Consider the following 25,934-nt stretch of genomic DNA (forward strand, 5'->3'; position numbering starts at 1 on the left):
GCAAGCTAAGTAGCTCTTAGTTGCAATCTATTTAATACAAACACATGATAGTACTGCACTATATTTTACTTTTAGCACTAGTAAGTGCTTTTCTAAAGAGTAAAGATCCTTGGTCTAAAAAGATAACCTGAAAAAAATTCATCCCTTGGATGCGATTGTGATGATTATCTGGGGCATTGCTTGATATTGAAAAAAAAAAATCCTATTAGTTTCTTCATGTAAATGCAATCAACAATGCTTCTGAAAGTGGTTTGTTTCCTAAATCAGACACATTGCTTCAGTATCAGGGACATCACCGGGACCGTGCCTTTCCCAAAAGAAAAAAATTACTATAAGACCTGTAGATTAATGTTGGTATTCAAGTTGGATTTTTTAATCTTTTTGCTACAGCAAAATAATTCCCAAAAATACAGTTCTGAAAATTTGAATGTATTCTATAATTGGCAAAATGAAAATTCCCCTTTTCTGTTCATTCAATTTCACCCATTTCCATTGGGGAATATTTGAAGTGGTTCAGGTTGTAAAGTTTATGGTGAGAGAGCAGCTGAATCCTATTCAAAAACTGACAAGCTATTTGTCCAGTCAGGATGCCTGTCAAACAAAGTTTGTCTGATCACTGACATTCAGGCTGGGGAATGTGATGGGAGGTGACTGATGCATGATCTCCACATTTGCTTCTCATTCTGCGTGGTGAATCAACAACTTTTCGGCGTGAAAAAATAAGCATGTTATAGGATAAGATGCTGATCCTAGAGATAAGCAGGAAGGATTTGGCTGTCACCTATGGCAAATTTGGTCTTTAGGTTGGTAGGTAAGATATTCAGAGTTGGCATGATTTGCTGCATATTTCTGTGTAGAAATGGACCCATCTAAGAAAAGGGCTTAACCTGACTTCATATTAACAGTCATTTTTATTTTTAGCTATAATTTCTTCAGGTAATTTAGAACTTCAGATGTGTTGGAAATGAGATATACACTGCTGAATTAGAAAGGTTTTAGAGCAAATTGGCTGAATAATGATATTAACTGAATTTGACTCTGGAATTTATATTTGAAAAACCTTTTATATCAGGAGAGTTTGTTAGAAAAGATGAAGTTTTTTAGAAGAACAAGTAAACAAGTAAGTCATTAGTAAAAAAGAATAATGAGAACTGGATGGTGATCAGCACAGTTTGCAGCTTCTGTGCATTTTGTAAAAAAATATGCGAAGTATAAATACAATGTTTCAGCATCTGTATATATACTTAAACTAGGTCTCTCCCTCTCTAAGATTAGACTGAGCCTATATGGACTGAGAGGCTGCAAGGAGTCTTTCACCTCACTTGTAAGGCTCGGTATGATTGCTGAAATTGCTCCCAAGCTCAATTTCTTCTCTTTTGCCCATTAAAAAGGCATCTAGTTGCTAAAGAAGGTGATGTTCTAGCTTGCAAAAGAGACATTAGTAAATGGAGACTTGTCAATAGCTGTAATGACAAGTACTTTTATGCTAAAGTATTTTGCTCCATATTACAGCACATGAAGAAATTTAACTCTTCCCTGCTAGTTGTGGATGAGGGATGGACACAGTATCCTGATCTAGGAGAGCACCAGATGACATGCATTGCTACTCCCATAACATTTGTCATTTTGGTCTAGCCAAACATCTTTCAAATACTCATTATACATAAATACCTATAAAGTAGGTATTAGTCTATAGTAATGTAAATAAAATAATTTAATTAATTTCCTTAAATTATATATTGGATGTTGGCCAGAAGATCTCCCAGAAATATTGATCTTTAATCTCCTACATAAACTGTTCGACTGTTAATGTATTTTACAGAAAATATATTGCCTCTATTGAAATACATCCATTCACCATTTTAACAGTTTATGAAATCATACTTTTTTTTTGAATTGTTCTTCTTTTCCAGAGAGTATAAAAGATCTAAAATTTGTTGTAGTTAATATATGTAAGTCTCTTTTGTTTTCCTCATCATGTAAATTTTTAAACTAAGGGAAAATCAGATTCTTTTTTGTTGTTGTCCTGCTATGAACATACAAATTCAGATTTAGATGATAACAGTTTCTTGGATGATTTCCCAAGTGTGAGAATGAAAATAATGCACTCAGATTACTCAATCAGTTTAGCATCACATGTAGACATTGAATCAGTTTGCTTGGCTGACACTCCTGTCCTTTGACCACTGCATGAGGTAATTTTAAGCCTTCCAGCTGGAAATAATAATTTGATTTGGGGGTCTTCAGCTCCTACTTAGAGGGAGAAGGTGAATTTATAATTTTACAGCCTTTTTTTTCAGATAAATATTGAACATGGGTATAAGAACTGATGACTCTTGGGCCTGATTATCTACCTTCTAATGGAAAGTCATTCTTCCCATAGGTTCTTGCCATTTTTCTCTGTGTCTTTGAAACAATACTTAATTTTCTGGTAGGAGAATTAAAAACAAAACAAAAAAAACTAACCAAACAAACAAAAAACCACCACAACCACCACCAAAACCACACAACTGTTTCCAAAGGGGAAGGTACTTAAAACACCAAAAAAAGTATGAAAAAATTTACAATAGTGTTAAAAATGTGCATGATTAGCATAGAATGAAGTTTGTCTAGGGATAACTATTGAAGAAAGAAACATCAGAAGTATGATTTCTATAATGATATTTAACACTATTTGAATTAAGTGTTTGTTTGGAGGTAGGAAAAACATATGTTGCTAAGAAGCCATCCCTTAGGGAGTATGCGTACAGTTGGTATCTAAGCAATTAATTCTGTTTTCTTTCTTTCTTTTTTTTACACTTGCTGCAGTCTATTTCTGAAAAGCTGTCCTGAGTAACATGTAATACAAAATATTATTTATCTTTGGAATAATAATGACAAGGTTTGACTTCTTACAATCGTCCATAAACAAGGGTTTAATAATTCAAAGTGTTGTGTATCCTACCTGTTAAATAACAAGAGGAAGTGATTTTCTTTTTTCTCACAACCAGAAAAAATACATTCTTTACTTAATTATTCACTTTCTTAAGTAGTGAATGCTCATACCAGAGCATATGCACCACTGCTCATATAAAATTTCATCAAATCTTCATATCTGGTGAGACAGAAGAAGTAAACTCAAAGTGATTTTGAAAGACAGCACTTCAATTTTAGGCCTGTTGTGACATCTTTAGTGGAAGTTTCTATTGAAAATATACTCCCATTGGTGTCTTGACTAAGATTGGATAAACTTCCATTGATATGAGGATTTAAATACTAGTAAGTTGCATAACACACTTATCTCATTTTCTAATAATTTTGGTATGGTTGAATCCTAGTCCTGCAGTTAACAAAGCTCCCACTTGCGAGGGCAAAAACTCATGGACTCCACACAATCCAATATGAATTCAAGCAAAGCCATTTGTTACAGAAACAAGACTCCCTTTATCTGCAGTTATTTCCTGATCATGCGTCCACGCTCCAAGCATCCATTAGCTGATTGGATATTGTATATGTTCATGAGCTGTCCATGTGCCCTAGTCTCACTGCTAATAGGTCTGTTGATTTACATCATGTTTTCAGCTTTCCGAGGTGGCCTTGAAATTCTTTTGGGCATGGCTAGTTTAATAACACATCTCCATCTAATAGAAACCCATGTACACATTAGCTTCAAGAAAATCCCTCAAATCTCCCACACCCACTGACTCTTTTGAAAGCACAAACTCCACCAGGACAACTGACGATTCCTTGACTTTCACCTGCAGTCAAAGGCCAAGGGATGAGGCAACATCTACAGTCCAAGATGCAGTCATGTTGTGATAATCTCTGAGGAACAGAAGACAGGTTGCGTAGTATTAAATAAGCTTGAGAAATACGGGTCTAGAAGATTCACTACTCACAAGTGATAGTACCACATCTTCAAGGCAAGTGAGAAAAGTCTGAAATATGGTACCATGATTACTATTTGGCTATTGCAGAGTTCCTTGAAACATTCTTTCCCAAAGTCAGCTATAGAATCTCAATGTTTAAGTGAAATTTATTTCATTTCACATGCAGCATTGTAACTGAAGAAATTATTTTAGGAAGCAGAGAATTGTTACTGATTCTTGTTTTAAGATAAGGAAGTGCCTGAGAGAAGTAGAGTATAAAACCTCATTCGGTAAATAACTTAAATCTTGTTTGCTCCCAAAATCTGATTTTGTCTAATCTTTAGTAAAAATGGTCAAAAAAGCAAGTACTAAAGGTACAAGATTAAGTTAAGGTCTAGGATGCAATACTTTATTGTGAAACAACAATATTTTAAGAATGCTTCAATCCAGTATACTCAGTAGAAGATAAATGTATTTTTTTTTACTTTATGTGCACCAAAAATGCATACCAATACAATATACATTTTTTTTAATTTTATATAATAATATACTAAATAATTTATCCTGGAAAGATGAAGCAAGTACATTACATACTAAGATCTCTTAGTTTTTATCTATGTACTCCTTTTAGGTCAAGCATGGCCAAGAGCTTTACAATGACAAAGCTCTTGTGTGAGTAATATTTAAATTTACATGAAAGTTGCTAGGTACAATCATTTTTTAGTTTCATGGAAAAGTTCAGCATAACATTCAGCTGAAAGTTTTTAATTTGGCATATTTTTCATAGGAGCACAAAAAAGTGTCTAAAAGTAGAATGGTTCCCTCATTCTTACAATCACTTTTTTTTTTTTTTTTCTAAGGGAGATAGAACATGCTATCAAAAGAAAGTTAGTTAAGAGGTAAGTCTGCAGCTTGATTTTTGCAGAGCTAGTAAACAGAAAATGCATAAGTCAGTTTTTTGAATAATAATTTAAAAATACACACTAATGAAGAACTTGAAGAATATCCTCAGCTGAAAGGGACCCACAAGGATCATCGAGTCAACTTCTTGACTCCATACAGGGCAACCTGGAAGTTAAATCAACCGTCTAAGAGCATTTTCCAAATACTTCTTGGACACTGGCAGGCTTGGGGCCATGACCAGTTCCCTGGAGAGTGTGTTCCAGTGCTTCTCGGTAAAAAACCTTTTCCTAATATCCCATCTGAACTTCCCTGATGCAGCTTTAAGCCATTCCCGCATGTCCCTCCTGTCCTACTACCAGACAACTCCCTCTCTGCTTCCCTTCATGAGGGAGGTGTAGACAGCAATGAGGTCACCCCTCAGTCTCCTCTTCTGTAATCTCAACAAATTTAGTATCTTCAGCTACTCCTCATATATCTTACCCTCTACCCTTTTCACAATTTTTGTTGTCCACCTTTGGACATGTTCTAACCTTTTTATATCCTGTTTATATTGTGGACCCCAACACTGCACACAGTACTCGAGACGGGGACAAGTGCTCTGTGCAAAAGAAAAATTGACAACAAACTTGAAGGAAAAGGCAAAGAAGATATCCTCCCAACATTAAATGTACCTATTTTGTTAACATTTTTATTTTATGAAATTTAAACATATTTTCAAAAACCTATGGGCTTTGAAGACATTTGTTTGAATTTTTTTTGGTGAATACTTGTAATTATACTATTTCATATATTTAGCATTTGTCAGTTTTTCTTTCCAGATCTTGTAGCTTAAAATAGTATATCAACCTTACCATCTTCCTTCTATTTAAGCCAAAAAACTGGTATACTTTTTCCCAGTATTTGCCTTAAAATAGGATAGTATATTTCATTTGAAAACTCGAAACTGTTTACCTTTCTCCTTTTTGAGTAGAAAAAAATCCTTTTTTTCTTTTTTTCTTTTTTTTTTTTAACTTTGTCTGACTTCCATGATGGATTTTGCATTTTGAATTCTGTTTGCTGCCAGCTGACAGAGACACCGGAAGTTCAAAGACTGTTCCTCAAAATTGCGGTAGGATGAATTCTCATCCTAATATTTCCCACTGAGCTGCTTCTGAAGAAAACTGTGTGTCAGAAGGTACAAGGTGACAATGTCACCTGGCATGTTTTCCATCATCCTGACAAAGGGTCCCTCTGCTTGTGAAAGCCTATTTGGCTAAGTTTGAGTGCAGGAGAGGACCTGTCATTGCTGGTATGCAAGGTCAGAGAAGACCTCATCTTTGCTCACCAGCAGGGTCCTCTGCCTTCCAGGCACCTCACTCAGCTCTCTAGATCAGGATGTTTCTCATTCTTGGTTTACTCTAAAAATATTTTTTATAGCACTTGAGATTGATTTAACTTGTGAAATATGAGGCTCACATTTTTTAAAAGTTATATAAAGAAGACCCCTGAGAATCTTCCAAGGTCCTGATTTAGAGTTTGTGTTCCCTGGCAGACACTTCTCTTCAGGCTGCAAGAACTACTGCCTTGCCAAGACTGTTTTCCACTTCCTCCCCTACTTAATGCTTTGCTAAATATGGATAAACAGTAAATTCGTATAAGATGGTTCTCTGAGGACACTAAACTCCTGCCAGTAGCACAGCACTTCTTCATCAGAACGGTTACATTTTTGAAAAACAAATGCTGATACATCCTTGTCCAGAGGAACTGAAAATGACAGAGTGAACTGTCTGCATCTGTTTAAAGTTTCACTCATTTTCGCTTGCAGTGTTAATTTAGTTACCCCCCCTAGTGCCTTGACATTTTTTCATGTTGGGCTTTTTGGGTGGGATAATTAAAAAAAAAAAAAAAAAAATCACTTGAAAATGTGATTCTCCCACAACTTCCCATTTTATATCCTTCCTGCAACTTGGGTTCAGGACTGTGTGAGGATTACCTGGTATCAGCCTAATATGAGGTGTCTTGTCTAGGAAAGGTGATCCAGTACTTTATTATGACAACACCCACCCTGTTTTCCCCATGTACCTGCCACATGTCTTCCTGCATCCTCTTTTGTACAGGGGACACATTTCAACTTGGTGGAGTTGCACTTGGGATCATCAGGGCTGTAGCAAATACAGCTTGTAGAGGAAAGTATCGATGTGTTATCAGGATTGCAGCTCTTTTTTTTTAAATTATTATTATTTGAGGATTTTTTTTCATTCCTACTTTACATTATAAGACTTTTTAATACCAAAAGTAGAAGCTTACATTGTGCCATTGCTCCCCTTTTTATTTATTTTTTTAATTTTTTTTTTACAAAAGGCAGCTTGTTATGTAAGAACTAGAATATCGCACTGTTTAATCAGTCTGGATAAGGAAAGTTTCCCACCAAAATTCCTGTTAGATATACTTGTCCAGATCATGTAATTTATGATGCCATGTTATTCTTAAAAATAAAGAAAATAAAATGATAAAGAAAGAAAGCAAATTTGAATGTCAACATTATTAGCAGGAGTATTATTATTATATATATAATGATAATATATATATATTTTATATATATATATATAATGATAATATATAATAATAATTTCAGTTTCAAGATAAGAACAGGACTTATTTAAAATACTGTCTCAAAAAGATCTAAAATAAAATTAGATACTTCAAAATAGTAAAACAATGTTTTAATTGTGAAGAAGGAATTGTTTTTTGATGTTGATCCAAGATAAAAACAAACAAAAACAAAAACAAAACAAAACACAAACTAAAAACTAAAGAAAAAGAAATTTTATTTTAAAAATCTAGATTTTGTTTTATTTTGCACAGATTAACAATTTTACTTTGTAATTCTCAGCTTTAAGTTCAGATACATTATGTGGCTTTAAAGTGATTATTGTCTCAGGATTTTTTTTCCGGTGATAAAAGCAAACTGCATGTATGGCTATAAACACTAATAAAATGTGCTTACTCTTTGTGATATTTAAATGATGGCAAAAGAGGATTGTTTTTCCTGTGTTATAAATACTTTGTATCCTTGTAATACTTTCCAGCACAGCAAATCAGGCTGGAGTCAGTTGGATTTCCTATTTAAAGTATTCAAATGAGTTGATGGCAGAGCATAAATTGTTGGAATATTTTGGTACTAGGAAAATTTATTTCCTGTCTGCATGAGTAAATGATTTTACCCTCCAAACATTGTCAACAAACTTTAAATTTGATTTACAATCACTGTAGAGGTCTGCATTAGGTAACCTGAAACCTTAAGGCCTTTCTTTCATCCTGAGTTAGTATTTGTTAAAGCTTTTTTGTTCTTCAGTCTTCTTCCATCTCTGTTTCCTTGACTGTTTAAATGAATGCCTTTTGAAAACTATTTCTGCAGTGTGTTGCATCACAGCATTATACTGTTTGTACACATCACATAATACATAGCATTCCTGAGAATCAGTTCACTTGTTACCTCTGTTTCACAGGTCAAGAAATTTAGAGATGTTAGTAGAGAAGAATCTTTAAAAGTAGCTCTGTCACTTCGACCCCTTTTACACAAAACCAAATTAATCTTGAACAAGATGCTTCAGTCCCATCTGTCACCTTTTAATGCTTCTAGGCTCATGTGGACTGGTCTTAAAACTTCCATGCTGAAGTAACTTGAAGTAACTGCTCATCAGGTAGTAGAGCAGTAATCAAGCTGAAATATAACATGCAATGTTTTTCTGGCCAAATGATTTGGAAGTATTCATTTCAGCTGCCGCAACTTAAAGCAGGTCCGTGGCTGCTGTATCTACCCTTGCTTTGCTCCTCTTACTCCTTGCCAGACACTAGTAGAGAAAAAACACAGAAGTGCATATCTGTCTCTAAAAGACTGTTTAGAATTTGTTTTCAGCCCATGATATGCTCATGAATAGCTATTTTCCTTTCATTGTTTCATCAGAAAATTATTAATGAATAAAGTCCCCCTTCATAACAAGGTCCAATGCCTGTTTTTAATGTTTTCCTACATTTGTTGAATTTGAATGAAAGTGGCAATATGCATAAGGCTAATATATGTTTGCTGAGTCAGGAGCTAATTGAACATTATATTGACCAGTGCAATGAATAAATGTAGGCTTTAACTATTTTACTAGAATTAATCTGTTCTGTAGATAAGGCTGTGTTTTTGATTATCTGTAAGTTAATTTATGTACGTTCTCACTGTATTTAGAAATGTTTCACGGTAATATTATCACTGGAAAGCTTTTAGATTTTAAAATAAAAACCCTAGTAACTAAAATAGAAAGAGAATTAATATAGATCACACAAGTAGTTTTAGATATAACCATTTTTTATAATTAAGAATCTTTCTAGTCATACTATGGATTCATAACCTTTTTATAATTAATGCAACACTCATAACTAGGTCTAATTAGTATGCTTCCAAAATAATTTGTTGCATAAACCAAAAATAATCAGATTTAGCAGCAAAGTCAAATATTATTTTGTTATTATGTATTTTTCAAGATTAAAATAAACAGTATTAAAAGCCATAATATATACTTTTGCTCAAAACTGAAAAAGACCAATATTTCTTTTTTTCTTTGGGAGACATTTAAAGACAAAATTCCAAGCAAAAATACGAATTTGTGTTTCCTTTAGCAGGTTAGATGTTGTTCTGGAAGGATGGATCTGTGACCACAGCAGAACTTAAACTGTGAAATTCACTCTGTTAAGGCTGGAAGGACCAAAGACCTGCTTTCTCAAGGCTAAAAGCAAAGCTGATTTTTCAGTGTGGCAGTTCTCTCTCAGTAATTCCCAGAAATGTACATTAGCATTCCAGCACCTTACCTGCTCTCCCCATGAGCGAATCAAGCTCACTCTCTCCAGCAGGCTGAGAAAAATAAAAGCGTACACTTCCAGATAATAGGAATGTGCATGGATTGATGGTGCTGTATGCATAATCAAGCACCAAGTATTTGCTAGAAAGTCCTTGACTGTAAATTTTTCTTCGGGATTGTCTGGAAAGCTTTTTGTGATTTATTGGTGTAAAACACACCTCATGGAGACTTCAATGCCTGGAACACAGAGAATGTCTGTATTGTCAGATAAAACATGGAAAAGTACTTAACCAGAGATGCTAGGTTCTAGATTGCAGGCAATGGCAGAGAGAAGGGAGAAAAGATTAGGTGTCAGATTTGGCAGTAATGGCTACATTCTACTATTCATTATTTCTGATTGACTGAGAGAGATTTACTTCTGTATAGAAAAGAGGTTTGAAATAGTCTGTTTCCTAGTCTAGTACCTGATTTTAATGTGTTATTTGTGTTCCATGTATCAACAAAATGAGGAAAGACTACTGAAAACAAAATTTGTTTCTTGTCCCCTCTGGATCCAAGTGTATATGGACTCTCCAGACTTTCCTCCTGTATCTTGGAAGGTTTTTACATTGAAAGTTGCTCCAACATGGGGTCGCTCCCGCAAGAAACAGTCTTTCATGAACATCTCCAATGTTGATCCTTTCCACAGGATGCAGCTCTTCAAGAACTGCTCCAGCAAGGGACCTTTCCATGAGGTACAGTCCTTCAAGAAATGCCTAAGTACTTTAGCAAAGAGCTTGAGAGCCATAAACTTCTGTCCTCATTCTCTACCTGCTTGGAAAATCCACCAAGTATTTGTATAATGGATTTTGATCATCCAAGTGCTAGCAAAATTGCACATACAGCTCTGGGTGGTTCAGAAAAAATCTTCGTTTTATTAAAACAAAAGAAAAACAATTTAAAAACCCACAAAGATTAGTTCTCCTGCTCAGTTACTAGCAGATTGGTTAGGAAACTGAGTGGACTTTGAGGAAAGCAAGAGGAGGTGGTAACTGAGCAAATGCTTCTTTGCCTATGCTGTGTAGTGTGAACCAACAGAGAGGAACAGGCATCAGCAAGGAAATCCTTGTGTCATTTGAAGAGATCAAATAAACATCCCACTTCTTGGTATTCTACGAATGAAAGAATCACTTCGGTGATTATTACATTAGCTATTTAAAGGAGTGTTCCTCTGGTTACTACAAAGTTTGGAGGTTTCAAAGTCCATCCTGGTGGGGATTATCATTAGAATGATTTACAATATTAACGCTTGTTATCTCAGACAAAAATATCATGCTAGTAGTTAACTTATTTCAGGTTATAACAGTATTTTGCAAGGGCAGTATGTAGGCATGGCAGGAATCTCCTTCCTGCTCTACACTGGTTGCGGTATTTCAGCCCAGAGAACCACAGGGCCCTGGAGCAATGGCATGAAGCTCACAGAAGGATGTGTTGCAGACAGGAAAGTAGAGCACAACAGCATCTAGCTATTTGGTGATCTGGCTGTTGGATCTTGGAGTGTTGATGTTACACATCAGCAGTATGTAGCTTGTCACTGCTCTGCAGGCTGTACTGTGGTGGGTGTATCTCCTCTTCTTAGGAAAGATAAAGTTTTTCTGTGCTTGAAAAGGAAGGGAGGGAACATAAAATCAAAACTGGTTCACTGCCACATTTTAGTCTTCCAGATACTGTTTCACAAAAGAAATTTGTTGGTTTTGCCTTGTCCACATTGCTGACAGCCTCATAACTCTTAGTTGAGATTGGGAGGTATTTTTCTGTGGACTGTCATGAAAGGAGGTGCTTTACAGGAAACCTGCTGGTTCTTGTCTTGGAGGAACAGCTTACGTCCCTTTCTTTGACAAACTCTTTCATGCTTATTCAACACTTCTCTGCCTCTGCAACTGCTAGAATACTTACGTTTTTAATTGCACAAAAATGCTACTAAAAACGCTACCAAAAACGAGGAAAAAAAGCTCTGTACTGCTATATACACTGGAAAAAGAGAAATTAGACAAAATGCAGGGCCAGCTTCCCTGTGAAAATCATGAGATTAAAATGAGATAGAATGGGGGTTTCTTATGTTTGTTTGTATGTTGTGGCTTTTGTTCTGGGTTCTTTGGAGTGCTTTTGTTTGTTTGTGGGTTTGGTTTTTTGTTTTTGTTTGTTTGTTTGTTTTCGTTTTGTTTTGGTTTGGTTTTGGTTTTGGTTTTTTTTTCCCAAGCACTGTACGATCAGCAAAAGAGAACCTGCTTTATCTTTTTTTTTATTTAAAGAAAAAAAAAACAACACAAAAGAATTTCTGAAAAGCACAGCCACCTACGAAGTTTTCCTGTACTAAACAATTCCTTCATTCCATAACTCTTTTTTCTATTTTTCTCATGAGAGTAGGCTATAAAACTGAAATACTGTATGTTTACAATCTCCTAATATGAAAATGTCAGAAGAGAAATTGTGATAGTACTGGGTATTTTGCTGTAAGAAGCACAAGTTTTCCTGCTGCACTCTATAGGAGCTTTTCTGATTTTGTTGGTTTTATCTGTCTTTTTTAACTTTGAGATAAATTTCCCTTCAATATTGTAAGTATGACAAAGCTAATAGAAATAAATTCACAGTCAATTACTAAACATATTTTTTGAAAAAATATGTATCTATTTTTAATTTAAAAGATTGCTCATTTATCTTAGCTTTTTCAAATGTGTTATCTTTTGGCAAAATTGTTGAAAATTTGGCAAATTTTTTGCAAAAAACAGTTACTAAGAAAAAGTATGCATAAATGTTGAGGCTTTTCAGTAGCAGAGTTGCAGCAATTGACTCTTTCATGTTTTCATTTATTGCAAATACAATGTATGTATAATTTTAGCTGGCTGACAAAGTTGTTTCAGGTAGCACTTTTTAGCTGAGGGGTACTATTTTGTTAATCTGTGGAAATTAGGTCACATGTAATTGTATAGATGTATCTTGCTGTTTATTCATAAAACAGGAGTTTTCTTTTTTTGATAAGCGTCAAAGTTCAACTTGCTGCCAGATGTTTAGGAAAAGAGGAAAAATATTACTTCACATAAACATTTGTGGTTCTGAAATACCAATAGCTTCCCAGTTCCCAGATCAAGTTTCCTGTATGATCTCATCCTTACATTATTGGCTTCTAATGACATCAGTATAAAAAAAAAAAAACAACCAAAAACCATGGATCTCAAATCTCAAACTATGAAACAAAATACTGTTACTAAGGAGTAGTTACACTTAGGCTATGCTTGAAATGTAGCATTCCTCATCTCAACAACACTTTTCGCTCCATAGAGAAAGATGTATGGAATCCAATCCTTACATATGGAAAAAATCTATATTTTTTTTGGTATGGCAAAAGTAGTTTACTGGTCAATAGTCTAACAAACTACAGACTCTTGCACTGGGTTGTAACTCACTTAAAAACGTTGTCATGCAAGACACTGGGAAAAGACAGCTAGTAAAAGAAAATATTTATCAATTTAAAAAAAAACAACAAACAAACAGACGAATAAAAGCAGATTTCATACCTATGCATGTTTATATACACACTGTCTAAACGGGAGCGTGAATGCCATGTGAAAAGGCTGTGAAATTAATATGCTCCCGAGGCAGGAGGTGAATTTCAGAGAAAATGCTGGAGGTGAAATCCTGTCAGAGTTCACTTTGACTTAAACAGATTGGCATTTTACATTCATCATGTGCTTAGATTGTACTTTGAAATACTTTTTCATATATTATTGCTAAAGATATGCTTAGGTTGCTATGTTTCAGTTAGGGAGGATTTCAATCACAGTGCCTGACCTTTTCACTGGTCAAACCAAAATGACCTCTGTAATTTCTTTAGTCTTTTCTATTACATTGACTACATTTTTCCTGGTCATTTGTGAAAGAGTGAAAAATACCTTCTCACTTCTTGTGTTTCTTTTAGTGCTTCAAGAGAATAAAATACAAAGCATGATAACAACACCTTCTCTTCGACAAAATGCACATCACAGAGGCAAAAAGTTACAGAACCCCGAAACTGGTGGAATCCAATAGTCAGTTGGACTCTGTGTTATTCTGAGGCTAGATTTCTACATGCTCCAATATGCAATTTTTCTTTATTCATAAGCAGTAAATTGCTCCTCAAATTTTACATACAGAGAAAATGTTCATTAAGCTTCATGAAATTGTAAGTATGTTTTTTGCTGGTCCTGAGATGTTTGCTTTCATATACGAACTACCTTTAATGAACTAAATTAGTTCATTTACTTCAAATTTATAAGATCTGCCATGAGACTTAAGACAGGAGCTATGACATGATTTACTGAAGATAGTTTATCTTTTTTATGTCATGTAAATTAGTTTACTGCCATTGAAGAATTTGTACATCCCATAGCTGGTTTGCTCAGAAGCTCATCTTGCTTCCAGTGCATGAGAACAGGAGGGAGGAAGAGGAGGAACGAATCACCTGTCAGTTCAGTGATGCAATTACAAAGTGTAGTCTCGTGTGTTTGTTGCTGCATCTATAGTGAACCTTAAATGATAGAAATACACTTGGACCATGGTTGTGTTTCATTGTTGTTGTTGTTGTTGTTTTTGTGCTTGGTTGGTTGGTTGGCTTTTTGTTTGTTTGTTTGTTTGTTTGTTTGTTTAGAAAAGGAAAATAGATTTTCACAAAACCACACACTTCTCATCTACGAAACTTGTCAAATCAGGTAACTAGTTCTTCTAGCACCACATCGAGCTCTAAGTGTAGCTTGAGTCCTGCTCTCCAGTTGTTATGTTTTCATCAGTGCTGTAATCTTAATTTTTCAGGGTTATCTGTCAGATACCTTTGACAAGCATTGAGTTCATTTGCATAACTAAAATCAATCAGAGAAGTAACATTTCAAAATAAACAATATTTTTTCCTTAACATATCAGTATAACTCAGGCTTAATGCAATTAAGGTCAGTATAGTTGTAGTTACAATAAAACTAATCTCCATGAAAGTGTAGTCAAGTCCTTCTTTTGATTTGTCTGCTGGATGATAAAGTATAGATCTTTAATGTCTGGATTTGATTTAGTTGATGAACACTATAAAATCAACCTTAACATACATATTGTGTTTCAGATTTGACTTAAGAACAGTAAAGGGATTCATAAAACCTTTGGCTTAATCATAATTATTAAAATACTTGGCGTATTTTTTGTTAGGATTTGATGCTATGGAGAGCTCTGGTGCATTTGTTTTTCTTAAAAAAAAAAAAAAAAACAAAAACCTGAAAATCACTAAGCAATCAGTATCATTTTTTATATCAGAAATTCTAATTTATCTCTCCACTGAAAAAAGAAATCCAGATCTTTTTGATACTATATCCTATACATCCATAAACACTGATTTTTAAAACAGAAAGCCCCTCTAAATTCCTGCCAATTATATTAGGTGTTTCATGCAACTAGGTCCTAACATTTACTCTGACTCTCTTTTCAGTACAGAGGTTTTAAGAAATTAAATATAAGCTACTCAACCATTTTTATTCATTTGGATTTATTCAGTGATCATTCTGTCTTTTCACTTATTGGAGGATGATTCTTTCTTTTACTTTTTAAGTACACCAGGGTCGATCTCACTAACATCAAATACTAGACAATCAAACTCTGAGCTTTATTCTTTATTATAATGAGAGAAATCTATATTTCTGAGTCTACTTCAGCTTTCCAAAATATAATATTTATTTTACTGGAAAGGAAGAAATTAACTTTCTTTGTAGGTCTTGTCCATTTAACATGCAGTAATAAACCCTAAACTGGTTATTATACGGGAAAATCTGTGTCCATAGTGTACACTTCCTTGCATGAAAGACATCCCAGCTTTTTCTAACTACCTTATCTGGCCAATTTGACAGTGCATGCTACTTTAACAATTGTGAGGCATTAAGTAATGCTTTGGGGACTCAAAAACCATTGTAAATTATTTAACATGAGATATTATTGGGACATCAATTAAAGTTAATCCAGCAAGCTGAAGGGCAATTTAAAAATGGTCTAATTGCCACTTATCCTGCAGTGTCATAGTTTTTCAGTTTTGACTAACTATCCATTTATTATTCAACAAAGTGCAGAAGAGGCTTAGCAATTCAAAATTTAATTGGTTTTCATAGAGAACAAAAAGAGGGGGAAGAACTGGGTAAAGTTTAGTACACACATGTTAATGTGTTGTCCTCTGTGTACGCAGATGCACAGCTTAGTATGGCTTGATTCCAGAAAGCTCACAACGCTTGCATTAATGTGTTAATAAATATTTATGTTTTCATATATTAGACCATATCCCATGGTAAACATGATTTATTCTGTTTGGCTTAGAGATGCACGCTTTCTGCTGAAAAGACCAAAATAAAAAAAAAAAAAAACAAAGCTTAAAGAGCTGTGCCTAAAAATTTAAGAACAATTTTTTTTCCAAACAGCTGGTCACAAAAGAGTTTAGACTCTGCATTTTCCCCTCATATTTTTCTAAATTGCTTTTACACTTAATAATCTTGCACCAACTACTAAACTTCTTCAAACTGTTGGCTATTCTGGGATTTCCTTTGATATTCTCATTAAAACGTCATATAATGAAGTTTTTTTAAGAAAAAAATATACATAGAGAAAAACTCTTGGTTTGGGTCTCTTGCATGTGAACATTTTTAATGTCTGGAATATTACATGTACTCACCATGCAAATTTCAGTCACTTAAGACCGAGAAGTCAGTGGAATGATTCCTCACCATAAAGTCCTCGAGGATTTGAAGTCTTTCAGTCCATCAGAATGACTTTACTCAAGAAGTGTCTTGTCCACATATGTTGGGGCATTTTTTATGACCCAGTTCAACACATTGGAGGACAGATAATATTTTTAGTTCAACACTGTAATAGTCCAAAGGACTGTTAATCGTGGACTTCTTTATCTATACTTTAACAATTTAGAGCTTAATCTCTGATCAGGTTCTGACAAAAATTGGCTGCCATTGCAGTGTGACCCTTATTTCTGGAAAATAACTTCAAATTCTAACCCTAATGAAATCAGGTCGAGTTTGTTACTCATTTATTTGATGAGGCATGGTATAAGCAGCTGGATCTGAAAAAAAATATATAGAATCATAAAATCATATAATCATTTGGATTGGAAAAGACCTTTCAGATCATCAAGTACGAACACAAACTTAACACTGCTAAGTGCACCAAAAAACTATGTCTCTAAACACCATGTCTACACATCTTTTAAATATCTCCAGGGTTGGTGACTCAACCACTTCCCTGGCTAGCCTGTTCCAATGCTTCACAACCCTTTCCATGAATAATTTTTTCCTAACATCCAATCTAAACCTCCCCTGGCACAACTTGAGGCCATTTCCTCTTGTCCTGTTACTTGCTACTTGGAAGAAGAGACCAACACCCTCCACAGTACAACCTCCTTTCAGATAGTTGTAGACAGCGATAAGATCTCCCCTCAGCCTCCTTTTCTCCAGGCTAAACAACCACAGTTCCCTCAGCTGCTCCTCATAAGACTTGTGATCCACACCCCTCACCAGCTTTGTTGTTCTTCTTCTGATATGCTCCACCACCTAAATGTCTTTCTTGTCATGAGGGGCCCAAAACCAAACACAGTATTCAAGGTGGGGCCTCATCAGTGGGGGACAATCACTTGCCTAGTCCTGCTGGCCACGCTATTTCTCATATAGGCCAGGATGCTCTTGGCCTTCTTGGCCACCTGGGCATGCTGTTGACTCATCTTCTGCCAGCTGTTGACCAACACCTCCAGGTTCTTTTCTGCCAGGCAGCTTTCCAGCCACCCTTCCCTGAGCCTGTAAAGTTTCATGGGGTTGTTGTGACCAAAGTGCAGGACCTGGAACCTCATACAGTGGGCCTCAGCCCGTTGATCTGGTCTGTCCATGATCCCTCTGTAGAGTCTTTCTATACTCAAGCAGATCAACACTTCCACTCAAATTGGTGTAGTCTGAAAACTGACTGAGGGTCCTTTTGATCATCTAATCCAGGTCATTGATAAAGATGTTAACCAAATATATTTGGTTTTCTCTTGTGATAACTGGTCACAAATTTCTCTTAGAATATCAACTTGCAATAATGGATGTTGGTATTCTTAAGAGTTAACTTCTAGGAACAGTATTCTTCCCATTTTTTTTCTTAAAATGGCTGGTTTTGATGTTTAGTCCAACTTTAATGTCTGTTTACCTTACAAGCATACCCACAAATTGAAGTGGAAGCTTACAAATGACATAGTTATTTTTATTCAAATTTATGTTTTTGAGTTATAAAGAATAAAGAATTTAGTGTGAATATCAGATAAAAACTTTGTTTTCCATGTGCATTTCTCCCTTTACAGGCTCATTTCTCTTAAAATTATTTGAGCAGAATATGTCCAGATGTTTCTTTGTGAAACTAAAATGTACTGTTTCAGTCCACAGACAGATTGTCATACGTTGAGTAACAGAGTTTCTATACTTTGGACCTGAAAGGTCAGGCAGCATAGAGAGGAGATAATAAGAAATATCATGGCTAGGAGGGGTTGGTTTCAGGAGTATTGTTTTTCTTTTTAAATGTGAGAACTAGAAAGAGATGTTCATAGTTCCTGAGGTGGCAGTGAAAGTGACCCAAAAAATGGAGGAGAAAAATGGATTATGGGATGCCAAAAATGCTGGAAGTACATTGTGAGTAGCTACCTGACAGATGTTATTCATGAATGAAATACTGACAGGTGGAATTCATGGAGAAATAGATCTGAGAACTGAAAATGCACCAAGGAGAGATGTCAGAATTCAGAAAAGGTTTCTAACACATCATAGGAAGATGAGTTATTTGTCCAGTCTCTGCTCTTAAAATTTACTGAGAAAGAGTGGCTAGAGGGCAAACTTAGATAAGAAGAGGCGATGCACAGAAGATTGTGATCACATGAATAAGTCAGGAGGAAAAAAAAAGCAAATTAAGGAGGAAAAAGTTGCAAAAGAAGAAGAAAGAGACTTATCTGAAGAGTGTGTAGGCAAAATTGTCAATCAGAAAGTGGAGTGCTAAGGAACAAGAATAAATTAGCTAAACCCATGGGGAGGTGATGACAGTAACAGCAGATTGTGAAATAAGAGGGGAAGACAACCAGGAGGTTTCAAAAAAATCAGTTAAGATTCTTCTCAGACTTAAGAAGATTTGAATGCCTTACATCAGCCCTGAGAGATACAGCTGTAATTGAGGATTTCTCTTTTAAGAATAGTCACTAAGATTTTGCCAGGAAGTCTGGGAAACACAAAGTGTTGCCAGTTGAGATGAACCACATGAAGTATAAAATTTAGGCTGAAAATATATATACTAAATGGGATTACTCATGTACACTATAAAATGTGTTCTAAAGTAATTGAAGAACAGTCCTGAACAGAGCACAAGGCATTACACGGAAGTAACTGAAATGCTAGTACAATGAATAAGGTAACAGTATGTATCGATAAGTTACTCAAAATAAAACAAAAAAACGAAACAAAGAAGCCATAATATAATATAATAAACCAAGCTTGATACAGGTCAAATTATTTTGAGGAAAAAGTTAAAATTGTTACTGCAAGGTTATATAAAGATTCTATTCAAAGGCTTCAGACTCAGATCAGGATATGAACAAAGATCTTGTTGTTACCTGTCTTTCCTAGGGAGTATAAATGAGACAAAACTGACTAATGAAAAAATTATAATAAGATAGCGCTCTTAAATATGAAACTTACAGGTTTGTTGTTTTTTTGTTTTTTTTTTTTTTTCTGTCAGGGACTGTTTTTTTTAGACTTTGTTTTGACATATTGTAGAAAATTAAAAAAACAAACCAAAACAAACAAAGCAACCCCCACAGTTTTAGAAAATTCTGGGAAGATCGTGATGTCTTTCATATTAAAATAGATATAGGAACAGACAAAAATAGCCCTTTGTGCATGCACAATACCAAAGTCATCTTCAGTTCACAAATTCTATGTTTTCTATTTGATGATGATCTCATGGTGTCAAAGAATATAAAGGGGATAAAAATTATGAAGATTATTTCTCATGATCTACAATTTTTTTTTTAAATCGAACCTTGCAATCATGCATGCTTATAAGGCTTACAAGGCCACTGAGATAAAAATCAAATAGAGAAGAAAGAAGAAAGGAAGGAAGAAAGGAAGGAAGGAAGGAAGGAAGGAAGGAAGGAAGGAAGGAAGGAAGGAAGGAAATGAAATTAAAACAAAAAAAAAAAAAAAGACCACCAAAGAAAAAAGATAAAATGAGAGGAAAGGAAGATGAAAGAAAAGATCCTCAGAAGATAAAAACAGCTTTAAGATTGGTACAACTGTATTTCATTCTAATAAGCACTGACATTATGAGCTGTGTTTCATTTTTTGATACATTCCTGTCAACCTTTCCAGATGGAAAGTGTCTTCTCCATAAACCCTTTAACCACTTTCTGTGATGTTTAACATGTTGCTCTAGAAATTAAAAAAAATAATAAAAACATTAAAAATTCAAGACTTGTCTTAAAATGGTGATTTCTGATCTTTCAAAGAAAAAAAAATGACTGTATGTACCTTAAGGAGAGGATTCAGGTTAATGAATGACAGTGGCATTCAGTCAGGAGTGTGCAGGACAGGAGGACTAAGCAGGAAAACACTTGCTATGCTCACTGTTTGCATCCAATTCTGAGGCATATATTTTTCATTACAAAGCCTTTGTTGGGGTCTAGATTCCACACAGGGGTCAATGTCTAGTACTCCACATAGATCCTCCTCACAAGAACTGGATGTGAAACCTTTTTTTCCCTCTTGTTGGCTAGTGTATTAGGTTTCTGTGGCAAAGTTTTGATAGCTGGAGTGCTACAGGAGTGGCTTCTGTGAGAAGCTGCTAGAAGCTTTTTCCATGTCTGATTGAGCCAATGCCAGCTGCCTCCAAGACAAACTCTCCGCTGGTGAAAACTGAGCCCATCAACAATGGTGGTAGTGCTTCTGACACAGCATATTTAAGAGGGGAAAAAAAAAGCTGTGCAATAGTAGCTGGAGCAGAGGAGTGAGAGTATGTGAGAGAAACAGCCCTGCAGACACCAAGGTCAGTGCAGAAAGAGGGGCAGGAGGTGCTCCAGGTGCTGGAGCAGAGATTCGCCTGCAGCCCAAGGTGAAGACCATGGTGAAGTGAGCTGTCCCCTTGCAGCCCATGGAGGTTAATGGTGGAATAGAGTGTATGGGAATGTAGTGCAAGATTGGCGAGGAGGTTAGTTAAATGTAAATACACTCAAATGACTTGCACCTGTCTGTAGAAAAGGCATATACGTCACACTAATTGTTTTACTGACCTTGTGTGCTTGATGAGTAGAACCTCTGTGTTAGATAACATAAGCCTGTGAGAAACTCTAGCCACCTTATCACTATGTCTGAGATTTCTGCTCTGTTGTGAGGAAGAATGGGAGGTTGTGCCTGCCTGAAGCCTTGAAATACAGGTGAGCTCAGCAGGCCCGGTGATCTTCCAGCAGGGCTGAACTTACCAGCATCTGCGTCCCCGCTTGTGTCACCTCTGCCTGAGAGCTTAGGGGCTACTTCAGAGATCCCCCAGTAGAGAGGTAACAAAAATAAAACTTGCTCTTTGCAATGCATTTGTGACCTCTGTCTATTTTTGGCTATTTTTGCGATGTGCCTGCGTATGTGTACACACAGTGATACACCTGCAGCCCATGGAGGGCCCCACACCAGACCAGGTGGTTGCTTGAAAGAGCCTGTGACCCTTTGGAGAGCTGATGCTGGTGCAGGTTCCTGGCAGGATCTGTCACCCCATGGAGAGAGGAACCCATGCTGGATCAAGTTTTCTGGCAGGACGTGTGACTCCATGGGGGGCTCATGCTGTAGCCATCTATTCCTGAAAGGACTGAACCCCGTGGAAGTGGCCCACGCTGGAGCAGTCTGTGAAGAAAAAAGTTTGTGGGAAGGACACACCTTAGAGAATATCATGGAGGACTGTCTCCTGTGAGAGGGACTCTCTCTCACACTAGAGCAAAAGATCAATGAGGAAGGAGCAGCAGAAATGTGTGCTGAACTGACCACAACCTCCCTTCCCCATCCACCTCCGCCGCTGGGGGGAGGACATACAGAAATTGGAAGTTGAGCCCAGGAAGAAGGGAAGGGTGGGGGAAAGGTGCTTTAGGATTTGGGTTTATTTTCTCATTAACCTATTGTGATTTGTTTGGCAATGAATTAAACTAATTTCCCCAAGTCAAGTCTGTTTTGATGATGATAGTAATTGGTGACTGATCTCTCCCTGTTCTTATCTCAGTCCATGAACCTTTCATTATTTTTTTTTTTTCCCACTGCCCATCTGAGGAGGGGAGTGATAGAGCAACTTGATGGGCAGCTGGTATCCAGCCAAGGTGAACCCACCACAACCAGAAGGAATAGCTGTATGACATGGGACTATTGCTCTACTTCCTGAGATCTGAGTATGATTTGAAAAATTGGATACGATATCTCTGTCTACTGTTTCAAAATTGAGTAAAAAAAAAAAAAAAACAACAGCTTTCCTTTGTTTCATGTGGCGGTTTTTAAATTAGATTATATTTTTAATACAAATTATCTGTTTGGTATGTATAGATATTTATAAATTAATCTAAAACTGTTGGTTAGATTCTGGAAGAAATTCTATACATAGGACTTGAATGATATGAACCATTATACACATAGATATTTCTACTTTCAGACTCTGAAATGAAAAGCATATGTATTTGCGTGTGAGAGTGTGTACATAACAACTAATAAATTTGTAGAATTCTTTGGGTATTTGAAGAGGAATAAGTATCCTCAGTTCAGATACTTTCCGTAACTTTAGGTTGTTCAGATTTTTTTTTAAATACTGAAGTATTATTTTTGTATGATGTAACACAAATAAATGGTCTGTGTTTATTTTTTTTTTACTATAATATGTTCATTTACTTTCTAGTTCATGTACATGTTCATGTTGTACAAACACTATTGCTTTTAGTGATTTTGAATTGGCTATGTGGGATGTTTGCTGACTCAATATTCTGTTTTTAAGTGCAACAGATTTGTTAAGCAATCTCTTATTTTGATCACATATTTTATCACAAATTATGTGAACTCTATGGTTTAATATTTCAACAGTATCATCCTAATCTTTTATTTTAAGATTTTGATATTTGTGTTGTGGAGATTTGGGGGTGGGGAGGGGAGGGCAAAGACTTTACCTTTTATGTTTCTTTCTTTCTCACTTTTACACATTTTAAAGACATCAGATTTTATATTAGTTAGAACTAAGGATTATCTTCACTGTGAATGGCTTTTGTGCCCTTTCATTTCATTGGTTCGTACAGAAATCACCAAGAGGCTGCAGTGAATCACTCTGACTCATTGTATTCAAGTAATAGGTTAGACATTTTGCAATTTCATCTGGCTGCAAATGTGATTTGAAACATTTTTATATTATCTTATAAACATGAATTTATGAGACTTTAAATTCAGAATAAAAATATCTTTTCTTGGTGTGGCTAATATTTCCTTCAACAATATTAGGATTGTGGGTTTCAGGTTTCATTTTTTAATTTTTTTTTTTTTAGATTTTTCACTTGGTGGAAGTTTCTATTAGAAAGAAATGTTATCGTAAAAATAAAGAACCAAAGCATGAAACTGAGATTTCTCTGCTCTATGTATGTATGCTCTTGACAAGTCTTGTTATGTATGTGGTGTAACAGATTCAACATGCTTTAATTTTCCATCAGTGAACTGGAAAATATGCATTATAATATTATTTGCTATAAAAGTATTATTCTGCTGTAATCGGTTTTACAGAAACGGTTAACTGCAAGTAACCTAGTGGTTGTAGAAGTTAAAACTCCAGTCTGGAGGATCTCTGGAAGTCATCCTCTGTGTGAATGTTTATGTTCTTGTGTAACTTTTAGCATTTATCTGTAAGTGGTTAGACACAAAAGTTTAGGCCTTCAGCGTTCCACATTCAAATAAAACATCTGGCCCTAAAGTGATTAGCCATGTTAATCTGTTAAAGCAGTAGCAGATCTGGAATTAACACACAAGCTTCGTTGAACTACAGACACAAGGCAGTGTAGAGAGGCTTTAAAATTCATGCACCCCATATAATTGATTAAATGAGTGATAGTTGCCTGCCTGAATTGAATGAAATAAATACAATTTAACAAAAACAACAGGTTATTAGTTTATATATTTTTTCATCCATATATAGTTTAATGACCTGTATAATCACTCACCTTTAAAGGAAATTCAATTAACTTCTTTTTTTTTTTTTTGGTATAGGTTTTCTTATGCAATATGGAAAGTAGAGTGTACTTGAAGTATACTTAACTTACGGTATACTCTAAGCACACTTAAACTATAGTATACTTAATGTAGGATACTTCTTCCTAAATCCAATTCAGGATAAACTTTTTCCTTGAAGTGTGAGAAATAATAATAGTCTTTCTACATTTATGATAATTAGTGCTGCTTAATGTGCAACTTTTATCCATATAACATTTAATTTATTTTGAAATATGTTTGACTAGAATCTTATAGAAGTTAATTTCACACATTAGTTATACAATGCATCATATAAAAAAAATATTTTCTTATTTGATTTAAAACTTATTTCTTTTATGCTGAGACTACCAAATTGAAAGAATTTTACTGTTAGTAGTTTCTCAGATTGCTTTCAAAAATCAACACTAGAACACTGAAAGGCTGTACTGGAAGATTTTTCAACACCCAGGTTTTTAAGCATTTAAGTTTGCTTGTTTAGTTGGTTATCAATAGTATTGAAGAGGTGGTTGGATAGCAAATTGTTTTCCCCGCTGAAAATGTTGCAGACACCATGGATACTCTCATGATACTTTCAGAAGTAGTGTGAATTATATAGGAGAAAATATAAATTCGTATTAATGCCTGTGGTAGCCACAGTGACAGAAGCAACAACTAACTGAAATAAATTAATGGGGGAGAAAAGTAGAACAAAATTAGATAAAGATCCTCTCTGTCCCAATAGAAACAGGAACCTGACTCTATTTATATCAATGAATATCTGGAAAAAATGAGAGATGTTTTACTGCAAATTATTTTCACTGGAAGACTGAGCATATACTCAGATAATTCGATTTTCTTATAAGAATCTGCTGTAGAATAGCATATCATAAAGTCTTCATATGAACAAATTGAGAAAGCAGAAAGGATAAGAGATGTCTAAGTGCAAAAATGGGCTAACATTTGTGCTGAGGGAATACTGCTACAGAGTAGCTACAAGACTGTATTTTTAGTATGGAAAAGATATGTGTCACTTGGAAAAAAAAAAAAACAACAGAGGACTTAAGAAAATCAGTCTCTCTCTTTGTTTTAATCTCTGTCATATAGATTTCTTAAATGATCCCTGAAAATTTCTTGAGCTATTCAATGTTGTTATTTATTAACTGTCATTGTGGTTTAACCCTAGCGCAACAGCTAAGTACCACACAGCTGCTTGCTTATTCCCTCCAAGTGGGATGGGGAAGAGAATGGGAAGAGTAAAAGTGAGAAAATACAGGGTTGAGGTATAGACAGTTTAATAAGTAAGGGGAAAGCTGTACACACAAACAAAGCAAAACAAGGAATTAATTCACCACTTCCCACCAGCAAGCAGGTGTTTAACCATCTCCAGGAAAGCCGGGCTCCATCATGTGTAATGGTTACTTGGGAAGACCATCACTCTCAGTGTCCCCACACTTCCTTCTTCTTCTCTGAGCTTTATGTGATGAACATGATGTCATGTGGTGTGAAATATCCTTTTAGAATCATAGAATCCTTTCAGTTGGAAGAGACTCTCAGGATCAACAAGTCCAAACATAACCTAACTCTAGCATTACACCATGTTTCTAATAACCTTGTCAAAATACCTTTCAAACACCTCCAGGGATGGTGACTCAACCACTTCCCTGGGCAGCCAGTTCCAATGCCTGACAACCCTTTCCATTCAGAAGTTTTTCCTTAATATCCAATTTAAACCTCCCCTGGCACAACTTGAGGCCATTTTCTCTCATCCTATCACTTACTACTTGGGAGAAGAGACCAACACCCTCCATAGTACAACCTCCTTCCAGGTAGTCGTAGAGAGTGATAAGGCCTCCCCTCAGCCTCCTTTTCTCCAGGCTAAACAGCCCCAGCTCTCTCAACCCCTCCTCATAAGACTTGTGCTCCAGGCCCCTCACCAGCTTCATTGCCCTCCTCTGCACTTTTCTAGTACCTCAATGTCTTTCTTGTCATGAGGTGCCCAAAACTCAACACAGTATTCAAGGTGCGGCCTCACCAGTACAGTGGCACAATCCTGCTGG

Source organism: Columba livia, chromosome 2 (genome assembly GCF_036013475.1).
Source record: "Columba livia isolate bColLiv1 breed racing homer chromosome 2, bColLiv1.pat.W.v2, whole genome shotgun sequence".
Classification (NCBI taxonomy): Eukaryota; Metazoa; Chordata; class Aves; order Columbiformes; family Columbidae; genus Columba; species Columba livia.